The sequence below is a fragment of the Theropithecus gelada genome, chromosome 20 (assembly GCF_003255815.1).
Source record: "Theropithecus gelada isolate Dixy chromosome 20, Tgel_1.0, whole genome shotgun sequence".
Taxonomy (NCBI): domain Eukaryota; kingdom Metazoa; phylum Chordata; class Mammalia; order Primates; family Cercopithecidae; genus Theropithecus; species Theropithecus gelada.
In genome coordinates this window covers 98,969-118,194 of record NC_037688.1, presented here as the reverse complement: position 1 = coordinate 118,194, position 19,226 = coordinate 98,969, and the positions used below count along the sequence as shown (strand labels likewise).

General features: G+C 38.9%; 1 pseudogene; it reads right to left on the bottom strand.

Moving 5' to 3' along the window:
• Window positions 1–4,054: 4,054 nt before the first annotated feature.
• LOC112614668 lies at window positions 4,055–18,780 on the bottom strand (annotated as a pseudogene).
• Window positions 18,781–19,226: the final 446 nt, after the last annotated feature.

Sequence of the window (19,226 nt, the reverse complement as noted above, 5' to 3'; positions counted from 1 at the left end):
CAGAGAGTGGGGGGTCCTCAGAAAGGGACTGCACTGGACGGAAGCCGGCATGAAACATCAACGTCACCGTGCAGCGCCGGATTTTATTTATTTATTTATTTATTTATTTATTTATTTAATTTATTTTTTTGAAACGGAGTGTCTCTCTGTTGCCAGCCTGGAGTGTAGTGGCGCGATCTTGGCTCACTGCAACCTCCACCTCCCGGGTTCAAGCGATTCTCCTGCCTCAGTCTCCTGACTAGCTGGAACTACAGGCTTGTGCCACCACGCCCAGCTAATTGTTGTATTTTTAGTAGAAAAGAGGTTTCATCATGCTGACCAAGATGGTCTGATCTCTTGACCTACTGATCAGCCTACCTCAGCCTCCCAAAATGCGGATTTTTTTTTTCTATTGTTAAATCGTATTCCATTATGTGTATACACCATATTCGCTTTATCCATTTATTCCTGATGGGCACTAAGATTGATTGCATATCTTGGCTATTGTTAATAGAGGTATAATAAACATGAGAGTGCAGCTATCTCTTCAATATACTAATTTTATTTCCTTTTGATATATAGTCGATAATGGAATTGCTGGATTATATGGTAGTTCCATTTTTAGGTTTTTGTTTTGTTTTTGTTTTGAGAAACCTGCATAATTTTCCATGCAGGTTTCTTATAAATAAATAAATCTAAAAATGTACTAAATTTACAATCACACGAACAGTGTATAAATGTTCCCTTTTCTCCACATCCTCATACAAACCTTGTTATCTTTTGTGGTCTTGATAATAGCCATTCTAAATGTGGTGAGGTACTATTTCATGTGGTTTTGGATTGCATTTTCCAGATGATTAGTGATGCTGAGCATTTCTTTGTGTCTTCTTTGGAAAAATGTCTATTCAAGTTTTTGCTCACTCTTTAATTGGGTTTTTTATTTTTATTGCTGTTGAGTCTGATATATATCTTGGATATTAACTCCCTGCCAGATGCACATATTTTCTTTTTTTTTTTATAGGTTGTCTTTTCAGTCTGTTAATAGATTTCTATGCTGTCCAGAAGCTTTATTTTAAATATTTTATTGATATTAATGTTTCTGTTTTCTGACTTGATACAGAGGTGTTTTCCCTCAGCTTCACAGGTTAGCTGTCTTCTATCTCACTACTTTTAAGAGTTTTTTTCATTTTGATTTTATGCAATTCAATCATTATTCTTTTTTAAGATTTAGTTTATGTATAATTGACACATAATAATTGTACATATTTATGGGGTACAGTGTGATGTTTCTATGCATGTTTACACTGTACAATGACCCAATCAGGGTAATTTGCATATCTAGCAGTGTAAAAATTTATAATTTATTTGTGCTATTAAAGTTCAAAAATCTCTCTTTTAGCTGTGTTATAATAAACAGTACATTATATTAGCTATAGTCACCCTAGTGGGTAATAGGACACCAAAATTTATTCTCCCTGTCTGTAACTTTGACAAACCTCTCGCCATTCCTTCATCCCATCACTCTCCCTAGCCTCTAGTAACCACCATTCTACTCTCTACTTCTATAAGATCCACTTTTTTAGATTTCACATATGAGTGACATCATGTGGTCTTTTTCTTTCTGTGACTGGCTTATTTCACTTAGCATAATGTCCTCTAGGTTCATCCATATTCAGATAAATGATAGAAGTTCATTCTGTTGTATGAGTGAACATAATTCCTGTGTGTGTGCATGTGCATGTGTGTGTGTATAACATTTTCTTCATTCTTCTGTAAATAGGCACCTATACACTATTGGTGAGAATTTAAATTGGTACAACCATTAGGAAAAACAGCATGGAGTTTTCAAGAAATTATAAATAAAACTACCATATATATGACTCAGCAGTCTCACCACTGGGTATATATCAAAAGGAAATAAAATCAGTATGTCAAAAAGGTAATTGCACTCCCATGTTTATTGAAGCAGTATTCACAATAACCAAAATCATTATTTCTTTTAAGTATTTCTTAATTTATCTTTTCTGACACATTACACTCTAAACTTTTATAGGATTCATACCTGGTTTCCAATTTCTGAAAATTATGAGTCACTGATTTTTTTTTTGAATATTGCTTTCCTGTTTATATAGTCTAGTAAAACAATTAAGTGTTTTTCATTTCTTCTCATCTAATTTTCATATATATTTGTATTTTGTATTAATTTGCTTTCTAAAATGTATATTACTACATTAATTGTGCTCAGCATTCCAGTTTACTAGTCCTCTCATCAGCTCAGTCTATTTCAATGTGTAATTTGTATGCTGTACATTAAATTGTTTTACCAAATTTTCAACAGTTTGTTTTCCTTTTGCCTCTTTTCCAAATATGACTTGACAAGCTCATAGTTTTTTCCACATTATTTTGGTTTCTTGTTTTTTCATTATATTGGCAAACATGTAATTATAAACCTCATAACTGAGTTTTATGTGCCAGATAATTTATCTAATGCTTCACTCTAGTAGCTCATCACCTTGTGTGCAACATAATTTATAGTTTAGCTCTCAAATATAGAAGACATCACACTCCGGATGCCTGCAGGCAGTTTCTCTTTGTTTATTCTATTTGCCTTGTCAGAAGCTGAACAACCCATATGGATCTGACGTCCTTGTGATCAGATGCATCTGAATGAAGCACTGACCACTTAGGTCTATACTTCTCTGGATTATAACCTTTATTTACGTCTGGTCCTGAGAATTTTCATAATTTTCTTTCAACTACATTAGGTATTGTGTGAATTCTTGTAACTTCTTGGTGATTTTAATTACCTGAATTAAGTTTTTAAAGCATGTTATTTTCCTGGAAAGCAGAAATATCAACAGTTGCACAGATCAGTAAAATATTTTACCTAGATTTTCTATGGCATAGATCACTACCTTGTGAGAAATTCCAAGTTTCTTCACTAGAAATACCGCTCTCTTCAATAGACCACGTTGTAATAATTTGTAGAATATGATTACTTTTTTACCATTAGAAAATTAATTATGCACAAATTTCTGAAATACTTTACTGCAGTGAATAGTACTTGGTCAGAATTGTTGTTTATTATTGTTTACTTTTAACTTACAGGTAATATGGCTAAAAGTATTTACCTGAATTTAGATCTTTTGGCTTCAGTTGCCATTTTACCTCATTAGCACTTCCCTAACTCCATAAAAAGTATCATTTGAATTTTTAAATTTAGAATTTATTGAAAAGAGTATTTTTAATGTTACAATGTTTTTATTGCAGTTGAAGATATTTTCATTGAATATCTTAAATATGAGGCCCTGGCTAAGTATTCCTTATGTACCAGAAATCAGATTTCTCTGGCACAACTCCATTGCCTGCAATAATATTTATGAAAACTACAAATGCCAGCACACTATTTCAACACCGTACTCAATTGTTCATATCTAAATATCTAATTAGCTATGAAACAAACTAAATATAAACGCTGAAGATATAGTGCAAATAAATGGATTCCTCAAAAAAGAAAACAATATGTGACTAATTTTCTACAATATATCACCTGTTCATTAGTTCTTCAATAATATTTAGGCTATTTCAAGTATAAGAGGGTGTTTTATCTAGTTTCTAAAGGGCATAAACAATGATATCTATAGTCAGATTTATTTATATCAACTTTTGATGTTTCTTTTGCTGTGTACCTTACTGTGAATATATGGAGACACAGACAAATGTACATTTAAGTCATTAGTGGTTATGAGTTTTGCTTATGTGGCTTTTTGCTTATATGGATGTCATAAATGACAAGATAAAATAAGGAAGCTAGATAAACTCATCTTTGCCCTGTAAACTTTAGTCCACTTACTGCATAACTTGAGTCAATGTTTATTAGTTTAAAAAACGTTTTTTAAAATTTGCAAACCAAACTTTATTACACGTTTCTGAATCAAGAAGGGGTAAATTGTGACACAGTTCCTCTGTGCCACAGACTCTTTTGGGGAGATAAGTAGTGCAAAAAATATAATAAAATAAGAGTTTCCAAACTCTATTTTTTTGAAATGCTTGAGTTTTCTTCTATGATTAACCTTCACTCTGCAGTCCCTTTTACCCAGGGTCCTGGTACCTAGGTCATCTTTTTAAGGTTTAGTTTCTGGGAAATTTTCAGCAAACCTCTCTCATGCTTTGTCTCAGTTTTTTTTTTGTTTCAGGGAAGCTGAATGTCTTCAACTGAGGATGGATTGCCTATCCCCAAGCCTCCGTGTGTACACTGAAGCTGAGGTTAAATAGGAGATTTCACTACCCACCATCCTTCCCCAGGCTAGCTCCTTTTTTCCAACCCATCTTCTGCAACATCTCCTGATATTGGTGGCTGTCAGTAATTTCAGAATGAACAGATGCAGGAGCCCCATCTCTCTAGAATGTTCCTTCATTTCCAATCTGCTCACTATGTTTTCCACCTCTATCTTTATATTTTAGATTCTTTGATGTCTATTCTGTTCATAATCTATATTCTGTAAACCCTATTTTAGTCATATTTTCTTTAATTATTTACTTATTTCCAACTCATTTTCTTCTTTACTTAGTGGTAGACCAACAAAAGATTCATCTTTCTTATCAAGGCAAAGGTGAGTTCTAACCTGCCATGGTTCACAGCCATCGCAGCTATCACTGCCCGGGTGAATGTGAAAGGGTAACACAGTCCTTCCAATTTTAAATTTATGTCTATGCTCAAGTACATAAGGGTCTCATTTAGTTTTCAGCTGAACAATTCATTTTCCATGAACAATTGTTCAATTTTGACTGCTTTGATCTAGAAGGACATAACTTTGTAAATCACGGTCAAAATAAATTTCTGCATGAAACCTACTGACACCAACTTCAGGGATTCAAAGAGTATGCCCTAGACCATTTTCTCTTCCAATTGTAGTGGGTTTCACAGCAGTAATGATAACCAGTGACCCTGTCTGCAGCATAGGCAATCTAATGACAATTATTTTAATACATGGGGGCATTTTTTCCTCATTTTCCTCCTGCATATCTTCTGCAGTTACATTGCCTTCACAGGCAATGTGAGGAGGGGCTGCGCTGGGGCCCTATAGACACCTGTGGAGCCAGAGGCCACAGGAGTGCTGGCAGCGAAAGGCAGCCTCACCCCTGCTGGCTGCTGTGGCTCCCACCTGGATGCCCTGATATTCATTGCCTGGAGCCAAACGGGGCTGTGGGCAATGAGGAAGGGGACTACTGATGGCCCTCCCTGACCTGCATGGCCTGGGATGTGGAAAACCCCTGGGAAATATATATACATATGCATATATATACATATACATACATATATACACACATATATACACATATATACATATACATATATGCACACACACATATATATATATTATTTTTTTGAGACAGACTCTCACTTTGTTGCCCAGGCTGGAGTGCAGTGACGTGATCTCAGTTCACTGCAACCTCCGCCTCCCGGGTTCAAGTGATTCTCCTGCCTTAGCCTCTTAAGTACCTGGGATTACAGGGGCATGCCACCAGGCCCGGCTAATTTTTGTATTTTTAGTAGAGACAGGGTTTCACCATGTTGGCCTGGCTGGACTTCAACTCCTGACCTCAGGTGATCTACCCACCTTGGCCTCCCAAAGTGGTGGGATTACAGGTGTGAGCTACCGCACCTGCCCACTCCTGGGAACTAGTATATCTTCCCCAGTACAGGAACAGTGGGAGGAGCATCATAGTCAAGGGGCCAGAAGTGCTCCGGTTGTTCCCAGGTTGAGCCAGAAACAGTGGCCAAGAGAGTTTTAAATAAAGTTTACGTGTGACTAGATATGACCTGCTGATTACTATTAATTTTTTTCCACATTTATTGAGCTATGACTTACACATTGAAAAGTGTATTTATTTAGGGTGTACAATAGAGAGCTTTTGAGATGTGTATACATCTTTAAATTATCTCAATGAAGCTGGTTAACATATCTAGCACCTCACATAGTTACTTTATGCATTTCAGTGTGTGTGATGAAACTACCTGAGGTCTACTTTAGTATCAAATTTCAACTACACGTTATTATTAACTATAGTTGCCATTTTGCACAGTAGGTCCCCAGCAGTTTTTCATTATATAACTGAAGGTATGCACCCTTCAATGGATATCTCTCCTCCTTTTCCCATTTCCTAGCCCATGCTAACTACCCCTCTTCTTCCCGTTTCTTTTATTTTTAAATCTACATATAAATGAGATCATGCAATATTTGTCTTTCTGCATTTTGCTTATCTCACTCAGCACCATGTCTTCAAGGCTCATCAATATTTTTGTAACTAAAACAATTTCATTCCTTATTGAAGCTGAAATTATCTCTCTCTTACAGTTTATCCATTTATTTGTATCAGAGGAATGCAGATGCCCTCAGCTACACTTATGTCTGTTGGCCATATACTCTGAATTGGGAATAAAGGTTCTTTTAGTTTAAAAATTTTAAGGAAACTCCATACTGTTTTTTTGTTCATTTTTGTTTTTGTTTTATGAAAGCTGCACCAATGGACATGCTTAGCAACTGTATGCAAATATTCTATTTCCTGTGCACCCTAACACTTTGTTCTTTTGATACTTTGATAATAGCTATCCTAACACTATGATAAGGTAATTTCTCATTTTGATTTTGATTTTAATTACACTGATAATTAGCAATGTTGAGAAAATTTTCATACACCTGCTGGCCATTTGTATGTCTTTGGAAAAATTGACTTTTTGCCCAATTAATCAGGGAATTGGTTTTTGTTTTGTTCTCCTGTGGGTGTTTTTCTTTATTATATTGATTAGTATTATATATATTTTGAATAGTAACATATTATCCTACATATGGTTTACATATATTTTCTCCCATCCCATATATTGTCTTTATATTTTGTTGATTCTTTCTTTTATCATGCAGAAACTTCTTTCTTTGATATAGCTCCATTTTTAAATTTTTGCTTTTGTTGCCTGTGTTCTTTGTGTAGAATCCAAAACATCATTGCCACAACCAGGGTAAAGGAGCTTTTTCCCCATTTTTTAAAGAGGATTCATAATTTCAGTTATTATGTTTAAGCCTTAAATTGTAAACTCATTTCTGTGATGATATAAGAAGGTTTCACTTTTTGTGTGTCCATATCTAGTTTTTTCTAAATCATTTCTTGATGTCTGTATCTTTTCCTAATTCTGTAGATCCAGTTGATTATATATGTGTGAATTTATTTCTGGTCCCCTATTCTGTTTCATTGGTTCTTATGTAGGTTCTATACTATTTTAATGACTATAGCTTTGTAATATAGTTTGAAATCAGGAAGTTTGAGGCATTCAGCCTGTTTGTTTTTCACAGTATTTGCCTATTTGGGGTCTTTCATGGCTCTATACTAATTTTAGAATTGTTTGTTCTACACTTATTTTAAATGCATTAAAAGTTTGATAGAAATTTCTTTAACTTGTTGATGACTTTGTCCAGTATAGATATTTTAATAATACTAATTTTTAGAATCCATCAATGCAGGATGTATTTCCCATTTTGTATTCTTCTATTTCTTTCATCAACATTTTATGGTGTTCAGTATGCAGAATTTTTTTTTTTTTTTTTTTTTTTTTTTTGAGAGAGAGTCTTCGTCTGTCACCCAGGCTGGAGTGCAATGGTCCAATCTCGGCTCACTGCAACGTCTGCCTCCTGAGTTCAAGCGATTCTCCTGCCTCAGCCTCCTGAGTAGCTGAGATTACAGAAGACCACCACCACAGACTAATTTTTTTTATTTTTAGTAAAGACGCGGTTCCCCATGTTGGTTAGGCTGGTCTCAAACTCCTGACCTTGTGACCCGCCTGCCTCCGCGTCCCAAAGTGCTGAGATTACAGAGGCAAGCCACCGCACCCAGCCCAGTGTGCAGACCTTTAATTTTCTTGGTTAAGCTCATTCTATTTAATTATGTATTTCATTATATTTGATAATATTGTAAATGGAATTGTTTTCTTTATTGCTTTTTCAGATATTTTGTTGTTACTGTATAAAAATGCAACTGATTTTCATGTTAATATTGTATCCTGCAACTTTAGTGAACTGGTTTGTTGGCTATAATAGGGTTTCATTGTTGTTGCTGTTAAAATGGTGGGTATTCTTAACCCTGGTTACCCTTTAAATTGATAGTTGTTATTATTAATTAATAATTCTTTAAAATATAACCAGATGGTTTTCCGCTTTCATGAATTCAGTGGAATTCAAATATTCCCATTTAAAATAATTTTGTCGGCTTTGCCTGGGCCCCGGGATGGTGGGGGCACCCTATAGGAGCCAGGAGATTCAGGATGGAGAGGGAGAAGCAGTCAGGGAAGAGGTTTAGCGCGAGAACCAAAGAGGGGCTCCAGGGACAGTAGGGAGGAGTGGGTGTCGTGTGGGAGACCCAGTGGGGAGACAGAATGGGCCAGAAAAGGGTTGAAGGGTGGGAGTGGGCAACAGGACTGCTTCCCGGCCCAGGCAGGGAACTTTGCTAAAACTACAGGCCCCAGGGAACAGTGTGGGCAGAGTGGGAGGGAGTGGAGAGAACCAGGCGGACACCAAAGTCAGTTTGGAGAAAGAGACGTTTCCCGTTCTTTGATCTCTGCCCAGAGTTCTGTGGGCACAGCCATCCAGGGGAAGAGCAGGGGAAGAGGCAGGGGTGCACACGCCCTTCGCAGGGCCGGGGTGACAGACCGCGGAAACAAGCCACTGCTGCGGATCCTGATGGCCCCAAGGGTGGGCGCGGGGGGCGCGGGCGGGTCCGAGCTCCCGGGGCCCAGCTCCGGGGCCTACAGGTCGCCTTGGAGGAATGCACCCGCCCCGGCAGTGGGTCTTCCGGGAGAGTGGTGTGGACGGCGCCGTGGATACGTCCTTCCCTGCTGGAACGTTTGTGAAATTGGAATTTAAGCTCAGACAGACAAGCGGCCGGAGGAAGGACTGGAAGAAACACCAGTGCGAAGTTCATCCCAAGGGAAGGAAGCGGTAATGCCTGGCCTGCGTCAAACTGGGCTCTGAGGAGAAGGTTCCGGGCCGGATGGGCCACTGCCCTATAGAGACACAGGCTCGGCGGGACCCTGAGGAGCACCAGAAAACCAAGTGCAGCAGGGCGGAGTGGGCGGTGAGGACCCCGGAGCTACTGCTTCCCTGCACAGTTCTCCTCCAAGGCCCGGTCCCCAACTAACGCCAGCACTGAATTGCATGGCGCCTGCTGGACCACTGCCAGGGGTGACCAGTGAAAGACCCCACCTCCCCAGGAGAGGATCCCACTGTATCCCCAACTAATAAAGCTGCTCCCCACTTATAATAAATAAATAAATAAATAAATAAATAAATATAAAATAATTTTTTTGGTCTTTGAAAATAATGTGTATTTTCTATTTACTGGTCAACATGCTGCCCATTTATCTATATGCCTAATTTGCCAAACATTTAATGAAGTTATTTAACATTATGATCCTTTATTATGTACAAAGCAATACATTTTATAATGGTTTTATTATCATCTAATATGATTGAAACAATGTCAATTTGTCATTGCCAATGAACCTTCCTGTTATTTATTTTACACTGTTAGATATTCTGTCTACGAATGTCTAATGGCTTAGAATCTTGCCTTGCATATTGTTTGTGCTAAGAACTAACTACCCTAATTCATCAAATTCTCTTTTTATACCATTCTTATATTACAATATTATTGGCCGGGTGTGATGGCTCATGCATGTAATCCTAGCATTTTGGGAGGCTGAGGCAGGCAGATCACCTGAGGTCAGGAGTTCGAGACCAGCCTGGCCAACATGGTGAAACCCTGTCTCTACTATAAATACAAAAATTAGCTGGGCATGGTAGTGGGCGCCTGTAATCCCAGCTATTCAGGAGGCTGAGGCAGGAGAATCACTTGAACCCGGGAGGCAGAGGTTACAGTAAGCCAAAATCATGCCACTGCACTCCAGCCTGGGTGACAGAGTGAGATTCTGGCCCAGAGAGAGAGAGAGAGAGAGAGAGAAAATTTTTATAATATATATTATAAAAATTATTATAACATATATTATAAAAATTATATATATTATATATTTATAATATATAATTATTATATATATTATATATTTATAATATATAATTATTATATATAATATATATTTATAATATATAACATATATTATATAATATGTAATATTTTAATAAAAATAAAAATAATATGTTATATAATATAATACATAATATACATTATATAATATATTATATTATATACATTATATAATGTATAATATAATATATAATTAAATTATATGTGTCTATTATATATGTATATAATATATAGTATATTATATATGTATATAATATATATTATATAACATAATTTTTTATGTAATTATTTGTTTATTTAATGTTTTTTAAATTATTATTATACTTTAAGTTCTAGGGTACATGTGCATAACGTGCAGGTTTGTTACATATGTATACTTGTGCCATGTTGGTGTGCTGCATCCATCAACTCGTCAGCACCCATCAACTCGTCATTTACATCAGGTATAACTCCCAATGCAATCCCTCCCCCCTCCCCCCTCCCCATGATAGGCCCCGGTGTGTGATGTTCCCCTTCCCGAGTCCAAGTGATCTCATTGTTCAGTTCCCACCTATGAGTGAGAACATGCGGTGTTCCCACCTATGAGTGAGAACAGCGATAGTTTGCTGAGAATGATGGTTTCCAGCTGCATCCATGTCCCTACAAAGGACACAAACTCATCCTTTTTTATGGCTGCATAGTATTCCATGGTGTATATGTGCCACATTTTCTTAATCCAGTCTGTCACTGATGGACATTTGGGTTGATTCCAAGTCTTTGCTATTGTGAATAGTGCCGCAATGAACATACATGTGCATGTGTCTTTATAGCAGCATGATTTATAATCCTTTGGGTATATACCCAGTAATGGGATGGCTGAGTCATATGGTACTTCTAGTTCTAGATCCTTGAGGAATCGCCATACTGTTTTCCATAATGGTTGAACTAGTTTACAATCCCACCAACAGTGTAAAAGTATTCCTATTTCTCCACATCCTCTCCAGCACCTGTTGTTTCCTGACTTTTTAATGATCGCCATTCTAACTGGTGTGAGATGGTATCTCATTGTGGTTTTGATTTGCATTTCTCTGATGGCCAGTGATGATGAGCATTTTTTCATGTGTCTGTTGGCTGTATGAATGTCTTCTTTTGAGAAATGTCTGTTCATATCCTTTGCCCACTTTTTGATGGAGTTGTTTGTTTTTTTCTTGTAAATTTGTTTGAGTTCTTTGTAGGTTCTGGATATTAGCCCTTTGTCAGATGAGCGGATTGCAAAAATTTACTCCCATTCTGTAGGTTGCCTGTTGACTCTGATGGTAGTTTCTTTTGCTGTGCAGAAGCTCTTTAGTTTAATTAGATCCCATTTGTCGATTTTGGCTTTTGTTGCCGTTGCTTTTGGTGTTTTAGACATGAAGTCCTCGCCCGTGCCTATGTCCTGAATGGTATTACCTGGGTTTTCTTCTAGGGTTTTGTTTTGTTTTTTTTAATTTTAATTTATTTATTATTATTATACTTTAAGTTGTAGGGTACATGTGCATAACGTGCAGGTTTGTTACATATGTATACTTGTGCCATGTTGCTGTGCTGCACCCATCAACTCGTCATTTACATCAGGTATAACTCCCAATGCAATCCCTCCCCCCTCCCCCTTCCCCATGATAGGCCCCGGTATGGTATTAGGTCTAACGTTTAAGTCTCTAATCCATATTATATAACATATAAATTTTATTTATTTTTATTAAAATTATTTTTGTGCCTAAGTATTTATGAAAATTATAAGATATGTTCATTCTTCCCTCTTGATAAAATTTATTTTTTTTTCTCTTTATAAATATGACAGTACAAATGAAGTTTCATGACAGGGACATATTGCATAGTGATGAAGTATGGGCTTTCAGTGTAACAATCATCCGAACGGTGCTCATTGTCCCAGTTAGGTGTTTTCTCATTTCTAACTTCTCTACCAACCTCCCCTCTTTCTGAGTGTCCAGTGTCTATTTTTCCACTCTCTATATTCCATGTATAGGTGAGAAGATGTAGTATTTGATTTTCTGTTTCTGAGTTATTTCAATTACAATAATGACCTCCAGTTCCATTCACAGTGCTGCAAAAGACATAATCTAATCTTTATGTCTGAATAGTTTTCCATGGTATAAATGTATAGCAAATTTTGTTTATTCAGTCATTGATTGATAAATTTAAATTGACTCCGTATCTTTGCTATTGTGAATAATCCTGCAATAAACGTATGAGTGTGGGTATCTTCTTTACGTAGTGAATTATTTTCCTTTGGGTAAATATGCAGTAGTGAGAATGCTGGATCAAATGGAAGTTCTATTTTTAGTTTTTTTGAGAAATCTCCATACTGTTTTCCATAGCGGTTGTAGAAAATTACATTCCCACAAACAATGTATAAATATTCTCTTTTCTCTGTATCCTTACCAATATCTATCATTTTTCTGCTTTTAATAATTACCCATTATGAATGGTGTAAAATGGTATTTCATTGTGGTTTTTAATTGGCATTTCTCTGATCATTGGCAATGTTGACCATTTTTTACACACTTATTGGCCATCATTGTCTTCTTTTTGAAAAATATCTGCTCCTGTTATGTGCTTTTTAATGAAGTCTCTTGTTTTATTTTTGTTGACATGTTTGATTTCCTTATGTATTCTAGACATGCATAGTTCACAAACATTTTTTGTATTACACAGGTTGTCTGCTCACCTGTTAAATAAAAGCTTCTTTTCAGGAGCTCTTCAGTTTAATTAAGTTCCATTTGTCTATTTTTGTTATTGTTGCATCTACTTTTGAGATCTTAGTCATGAATTATTGGTCCAGGCCAATGTCCAGAATAGTTTATCATAGGGTTTCTTCTAGAATTTTTATCTTTTCAGGTCTTACATTCGAGTACTTTAATCCATATTGAGTTGATTTTTATATATGGTGAGAGTTAGGGGTTCCATTTCATACTTCTGCATATGGTAAGATATTTTTTCCAGCACAATATGTTGAAGAAAATGTCATTTTTCTATGTATATTTTTGTTGACTTTGTAAAAGATCAGTTGTGTGTAGGTTTGTGGCTTTATTTCTAGGTTCTCTATTCTGTTCCATTGACCTATGCATTTATTCACATCATTACCATGCTGTTTTGGTTATTAAAGCCTTCTAGAATAATTTTAAGTTTGTTAATGTAATATGTCCGACTTTGTTGCCTTTGTTTAAACTTGCTTTGGCTCTTCAGGCTTTTCTATGGTTCCATATAAATATAATTTTGTTCTAATTCTATAAAAACTAACATTGGAATTTTGGTGGGAATTCCATTTAATATGTAGACTGTTTGGGAGCAGTATGGTCATTATTAATGATAATAATTCTTCTAATCCATGGGCATGCGATGTTTTTCTCGTTTGTTTGTTATTCACAATCTATTTCATCACAGTTTTGTAGTTTTCCTTGTAGAGATCTTTCACCTACTTGAGTAATTATATTTCTAGGTGTTTTACTTTTTTTGTAGCTATTGTAAAAAAAAAAAAAAAACTGACCTTTTAATTTGGTTCTCAGCTTGATCAATATTAGTGTATGAAAATGCTACTATTTTTTCTACATTGATTTTTGTATCCTGAAACATTAAATTTATTTATGAAATCTAAAAGTTTTTGGTGGTCTTTAGATTTTTCGAGATATAATATTATGTAATCAACAAAGAGGGACAATTTGACTTCCTAATTAAAACCATATGTATGGTCCTACCAAGATCAACAGACAGAACCTGTGGGGAGAGCACAGGTGATGGTGTTTCTTTAAAGTGGTCACGTGATTATGGTTGGAAGCCTAGGCTGAGAGCCACTTAGCAAAGCATTGCCTCTCAAGTTTCAGTGTATATATAAATCATTTCTGATTCCAGGCCTCTCTCTTAGTGTGATTTGCAAGTTAGTAAGGGGTCCATGAATCGGCTTCTGAAAGTCTCGTCTTAATGCGGATTATTCTCCCACTACATCCACTGTAATAGCACTCAGCTAGAGAAAGTAGGAAAAGCACACAGAGTTCCTGACACCCAACACTCTTACCACAACACAAATATGTTTGGCCCAAAGTGGAAACCACCAATCACTGTATATAAACATGTTATTCTCTGCTGGCTCTTTAAAGGTTACACAGCCTAGAGAAGGCATCAATGTTTGAGTAAACCTGCATTTGAAAAACATGTACACTCGAGTTAATACAATGTCTATTGAGTGTGTACTATGTATTCTGAAGTCTGTTACACAGCACTGTGCTGGAAACATCACATGATGTGAGTTAATCGTCATAGCACCCTGGTAGTTGGGTGCTAAGTGTTCTGTAATTCCTAGGCTTTAAACGAAGGCCCCAGCATTTCTATTTTTTCTTTCATTTTAAAAATTATTTACCTTAAAAAGAAAATGTGTAGAATAAAATCTATATAGACAGATGAAAGGGATACAGAAAGGGTGAACTGTTCAGAGGGAGTTTTGGTATTTATGTTGACTTTCTTGGGCCTTGTAGAGCAACTACTGGATCTGCAGAAAAACAGTTTGCTGAGGGGATGTCTCTACAAGCACTGGCTTCAATGAAAAAGAAATTGTGACCCACAAATAGATAATTATTTGCTGACATTTATCTGTTTTTTATTTTCAGGAAATTGTGGGCACCAGCTAAGGAGAGGCAGCAGGAGCCACCACTCAAATTTCTGATCTCCTTTAATTAGTTCTGTGAGAGCAGATTCTAGGGTGTGGCCAGACCTGGATGAGGCCTTAGAAGAGGATGGATCTAGGCAGGGCTGGGACAGAAAGTGGGCCCCATGCGTCTGATGTCTATGATGGTGGAGTGTTTCCAGTTCTGTCTTTCCTAAGCCTGCCTAATAGAAATTGACTCCTAGAGTTTGTGTAATTGTAATCTATTTTAGCCATTTCCCTGTCAATTTTTATAACACACAATAACAAGGAATTTAACCAAAACTCTTAGTATTTTTTAAGGAAATTGTATGAGAAGCTAAAAGATTTATTTTTACTAATACAAAAGAAAGAGGAATAATCACAACAATAGCAATAATTCTTCTGTCCATGAATAACCCTTCAGATGGTGACATCAAAACTCATAACAACAGCATAAGGGAAATAGAACAAATGCAGCCAAAGTCCCCTGTACACCTCTCTTCTCTCTTCTGACCACAGAGTGTTGAATTCAATCATTTATCCATTTGCTCTGGAATGAAAGTATCTGTAGAAACCATAAATATTTCATCTGTTTTTTTTTTTTTCTTTTTTTGAGACAGTGTCTCACTCTGTTGCCCAGGCTGGAGTGCAGTGGTATGATCTCAGCTAACTGCAACATCCGCCTCCAGGGTTTAAGTGATTCTCCTGCCTCAGCCTCCCGAGCAGCTGGGACTACTGGCGAGTGCCACCACACCCGGTTAATTTTTTTGTGTTTTCAGTAGAGACAGTGTTTCATCAAGTTAGACAGGATGACCTCGATCTCCTGACCTTGTGATCTGCCCGCCTTGGCTTCCTAAGGTGCTGGGATTACAGGCGTGAGCCATGGCACCCAGCCTCATCTGTTTTTCTAATGGTCACATGATATAGTTTAGATGTCCTCTCCAAATTTCATATTGAATTTTAATCCCTAATGTTACAGGTGAGGCCTGATGGGAGGTGGTTGAATCATAGAGATGGATTTCTCATGGCTCTGTGGTGTCCTTGTCATGGTGAGTACTCACGAGATCTGGTGGTTTAAAAGTGAGGCGTATCCCTCTCCCATCTTTCCTGTTCCCACTCCTACCATGTGAGATGCCTGCTCCTCTTTCATCTTTCACCATGATTGTAAGCTTCTTTATATGTTAGTGTTGTTACAAAATTTCACTCAATTTTCTTATAAAAATAGCTGACAAAATTTTATTATATGATAAATGATCAATATGATATGACATCACAACATATTATGACATCATAATTGGTATGTATTATGGCATCAATATATTATGATGTCATAATTCATATTATATCACAATACATCATGACATAATTCATATGTATTGTGATATCATAATTCATATCATTATAACATCACAATATATCATGACATCATACTTAGTATGTGTTATAACATCACAATGTATTATGACATCATAATTCATATGTATTTGTTACATCACAATATATTATGACATCATAATTTGTATGTATTATGATGAATTCATATGACATAATTGGTATTTGTAATATGATGTAGTACAAATTATTATGTAATTTGTATGACATGTGTATTAGATGGCTCTGGATGTCTTGGGCTCTGGGGGCAGGTTGGGGGTAGGAGAAGACACCCATGCTGCAGATGGGAAGATTGAGGCATAGGACCCTGGGGTTCCAGGAGCAGTGAGGAGGCCAGGATTGGCCTGTTGGGACTTTAATGTTGGTTCTAGGTGAGGTGGCTACTGCAGATGTGAGCACAGCAGTGCTCGGGAGCTCAGGTGGCTGCCAAGGGGCAGATGGACAAAGGGGTTAAGGCACCCGGAGACAAAAGCTATAGCCCAGCAGGAGGGCAGGGTAGCTGTGAGGGCTGTATAAAGGGTGCCAACAGCATTTTGGAGGGATGAGCTGTAGGTGTGAAAGAGCAGGCAGTGGGACAATGCCCAATCATTCTGGCATGGAACAGGGTCAGGTGGACTCTGCCCAGCCATGGAGCGGTCTGTCAGGGAGGTGAGGCTTCTGGTTTCAAAGGGGTCCAGAGATGTGCTCAGAAGATGAGGGTCCTCATGGGATGGACGTGGAAGGGGCAGTTACAACTCGAGGACCACTGGTGGTGGGCTGAGTCCCTGGGACCTCTGGGGTGAGCAGGCAAGAAAGTGAGGAGGAGACAGCCAGGGAGCCAGAGACAGAGGGAAAAGAGGAAAGTAGACCCCAGGAGAGGGGCAGACCAGGAAGAGGATGAACATTTCTCCTCACCTGCCTCAACAGCCTCTGCCCTCCCCACACACCTTAGTGCACTCCCCCTGAATCCCTGCTTTCCTCTGCCTATCTGGCCATCCCAGGCTGGTATGGCCTCAAGCTGTGGGGGTAACTGAAGGGCCACTTTCAGAAGTGAGCAGCACTGAGTCACTGTCGTCTCCCAGTCCTGGGAACTTCCTCTGCCACAGCCCACTGAGCTGTCTTCATCACCAATGGGTCTGCCTTCCCCTACCTCTGGAGCCCTGGAGGGCAGCTCAGAGCTGTGAGAGGTGCCTCTTCCCAGTGTCTCTCTACACAGCTCCCGCCTGTGCCTCAGCATCCTCCTCTGAGAGGTGGGCCTGTTGCTGCATGTGAAAGGCAAGGAGGTCACTGTGGGGAAGAGGCTGCCTCCTTCCTCTTTTCTGGGTCCCTGGTGCTTCTGTCCTGGGGGTAAGGCAATCCAGCCTGCCCATGAGTCCAGGCAGGAAGGCAGCCCCACCCCAGCCCCAGAAAGGAGAAAAACTAGTTGAACTGTGAGGTGGGGGAATGGTACAGCCCTGGACACTGGGACAAAAAAGAACGGAGGCCTCCAGGAGGCCATCCCCACCGGTGCCCTGGAACTCTGCAGGGGGTGGCTTAGGGACTCAGAGTCTTGCCGTGCAAGGCTTCTCTGCTGCTTCTGAGGCTCCCAGCTCTGCAAAGGGCTGGGTTTCTTCTCCTAGTAAACTGTTCCCCATGCCTGCCCTGGCTCATTCTCTTAGCTGGGCTACCTGCTGGGCTCCCTTCCTGGTGGGCCCTCCCAGTGTGCCTCCCAGTGTGCTCCCTTGGAGACTCCATTATTCTTTGAGGTTTTCAGGCCAGGATGAAGCACCCCAACCTCTCAGCAGGAGCAGCCACTTGTGGGAAGCGAAGGGAATCGGAGGGGACACATGGCCCAGCTCTGAGCATGACTGGGTGGGGACATTATGTTGAAGCTCCTGGGAACCTCATTCAGTCCAGGCAAATGTGCTTGAAAAGCCAACACTCTCCCTACACAGGAGGGAAAAGTGAGGCTGTGGGTGGGCAGGGGCGACCTTGAATTGGGGATCTGGTCAGATGGGTCTCTGCTCCTCACCTCAGCTATGGCCTTCATGTGCGCTTCCACCAGCAGAGGCCCCTTACTGGACTTGGCCCCAGTAGATGGACAGGAAACCGCCAACCATGGTGGTCACCCAAACCAACTTTCACTGCCTTACTCCTGGAAACCCCGCTCTTCCCATCTCCTGCTGAGGAACCACAAGAGCTCTAAAGAGAACATCACATCAGGATATGGAAGTGGGCCTGGAAGTTGGTAGGAATGTGGGCTGGATGTGAAAGCCACATAGGACCTGTCTTTGGCTCACCTGCCCTTCCACCTGGAGCTGTGGCACCAACAGTAGAGCCCGATCATGGAGTGTGGTGCCCTCAGACTGCTGTCATCCCACCTCTGTGATGGAGAACAAATGCAGCAGCCTTCAGCAGACATACACGCTGTATAGCTGGGTGAGGGCTGTGGCCCATGGGCAGAGGGCAGGAAAGGTGGGCAGTCTCTGAGCTCCCATCTGTTCTTTCAATGTGCTCTCCTGACCATCCCTTTCTACCTGCAGGGCTTCTGGCCAGCCAGATGCAGCAAAATGGAATTCCACTGCAAAGTGACGACTTAGTATGTGGAGGTGAACACCAGCAAAGTGAGTGTCAATGGCATGCCTTATGTCACCATGCTCAGGGGAGATGCTGCTGCTGGCCAGGAGCATGGGGATAGCAGGCATGGGGCTCCACTTTACTGAACTCTACCATCATTATAAAAGCTCTGGGCTTCTCTTTCTGGAAGATTTTTAATTAACTGAATTCCTTTACTTGTTGTATGTGTGTTCATATATTCTGTTCCTTCTTGGATTTACTTTTATAATTGGTGCCTACTAAGGTATTTATTTCTAGTTTGTAGTACTTCATGTGTTTAGTTTTTCTAGACAGTGGACATAGAAGATTCAAGAAATTAAATGTAGGAGAATGTTTACTGTAGGAGAATGAGGCTTTGGCATCATCAATGAATGACTTGAAGTTTCCTCTGTTGTCAAGAATGATATTACCATAACTGCCATAGTTAATATTGATTGTGTAAGTGAAATAAGAAGGCAGGAGGAAAGGGACATCCATCACTCAATCACAAATCAGTCTACTCATTGAAGCCTTTGAGAATAATCCACAAAAATTT